General features: G+C 40.4%; 1 non-coding gene across 1 annotated transcript; it reads left to right on the top strand.

The window, feature by feature from the left end:
• The first annotated feature begins 1,192 nt into the window (after nt 1-1,192).
• Nucleotides 1,193-1,322, top strand: LOC115065249. The gene has a single exon (XR_003845044.1). It is a non-coding gene; the product is annotated as a small nucleolar RNA SNORA61 (small nucleolar RNA).
• Nucleotides 1,323-1,815: the final 493 nt, after the last annotated feature.

Genomic DNA, 1,815 nt, shown 5'->3' with positions numbered 1-1,815 from the left:
TCTGTTCAAGAGAGGATATTTTAATAGAAGTCAGTGAGCACAGAAACCATCCTTAGTATGGTTTATCAAGAGTACAGAAAGATAAGCATGGAGAAATTATAATATTTTGTGTCAATACACATTCCTGGAGGCAGTACATAGTGACTTGGCTGGGGAGCGCTGACCCAGAAGGACCATATGACTGGGACTTATCTTTTATCCCTACGTGCACTATCTTGGACAACTCATTTCCGATCTCTAAAGACTGGTTTTAGAAAGAAAGGATTTTAAAAGAGATCTTGCCCTATGATGCCTCATTGGTATTATGAAAGCAGATTGAGAACATATGACATACTAAAATGGAGGTAAAGGCTAAGGTGCAAGTCACATTAAATAAACTTCCTGGTTGGCCTTGTATCAGAATCTTTCCCCTTACTAGACTGTCACTCTTTAAACCATCTCTCATCATGAAGAATGGAATGGAGTATTTTCTGAACCTATGCGTAAGTGTTCTTGGAATTATGGATCCTATGTGAAAAAGCAAAGACTGGATAAGCAAAGATTCACTGACTCAGAAATCTTGGAGCCTGTATACAAGTCTGAGGATTATGAAAGTATAAGGACACTGATATGGGAGATAGACACACATTTCAGGCATACAGTGACACCTAACGTTTTAATGAAGGGAAGTCCATCTATTATCCTCTAAGATAAGAAGGAAGCAGAAAAAAACAACAAAACACATAAATCTGAGTTCTGGCATTTTCCCCACTGTCTGACTGCTAATTTTTTGAACTTCACCCAGGCTGTGTGTCCAACAGACCACATGGTGATTGCTAAATTGCTCAATGACCACAAGCTACAAGCATGAGGAAATATTCATGAAAATTAACATCCCATTTAATACTTACCACATTTTCAGCCAATACTTTGTGTACCAGAAGTCCTCGAACTGGCTCCAAAACTTTTCAGTTCTGACAAATGCACTGGCCTCTCTCCAAGGAGCTGGGCAGCAATCTGTGCTCTGTGAGAGAATATGGTGGTGGCACTGGTGCGGGGGGGGGGGGGAGGGAGGAGGAGTCGAGGGTTCTTCCCAAGGCTATCTAAAGACCAATGATCTTCCAACTTTCCCAGCTACCAACATCTTCTATTACTATGTCAGGAGGCAGGATCTTAATCACCTTCAATCTTAGGTAATCAAAGCTGGAACATCATCCTCCAGTTTCCCTTTCCCATCAGATCTTGACACTAGTCTTGGTAGTCGTAAGGGAGGAAGAGTACCCTGAAGCTGGTCTCACAGAGATGCAGTCAGCTGTAGAGCAACAGTCCAGACTCAGACATGCCTGGGCTTTGTAAAATGGGATAACCTGAGGATTAAAAATGCCCCTGGGCCGTAGTATTGCTGAGTACTGGCTTACTTTCATGGTTTTTTCTTTATTTTTAAGGGCCATGTAACCAGTGAAGTGGCCATTATATATGAATTGGTCTATACTTGTTGGAAAAATTCCACAAGAGGATCTCCCTGGAAGCTAGCAGAAATTTTTTTTTGCTAGTACTTAGCTAGGCCGCCACTGGAATCATAGCTGCGGTCAGATTAAGGCCAGCCTGACCTACATCAAGAAATCTCATTTTGGAAAAGTGAAATACTTTGTCACTTAACATGCAATTGGTTCAATAAAGACTTTTGGGAAGTGAAAAAAAAAAGCTGGAACATCAGCAACAAAAATTTGATAAATCTTGTTAAATCAAAGAAAAGTCACATTTGCTTTTAAAGTACAAAAACAAAAACTCAATTATAGGCCCTTTCACATTGCCTTTAAGATAGGTGCAATGATG

Source organism: Mus pahari, chromosome 13 (genome assembly GCF_900095145.1).
Source record: "Mus pahari chromosome 13, PAHARI_EIJ_v1.1, whole genome shotgun sequence".
NCBI classification, from domain to species: Eukaryota; Metazoa; Chordata; class Mammalia; order Rodentia; family Muridae; genus Mus; species Mus pahari.
This window is presented reverse-complemented; position numbering and strand designations above follow the sequence as displayed.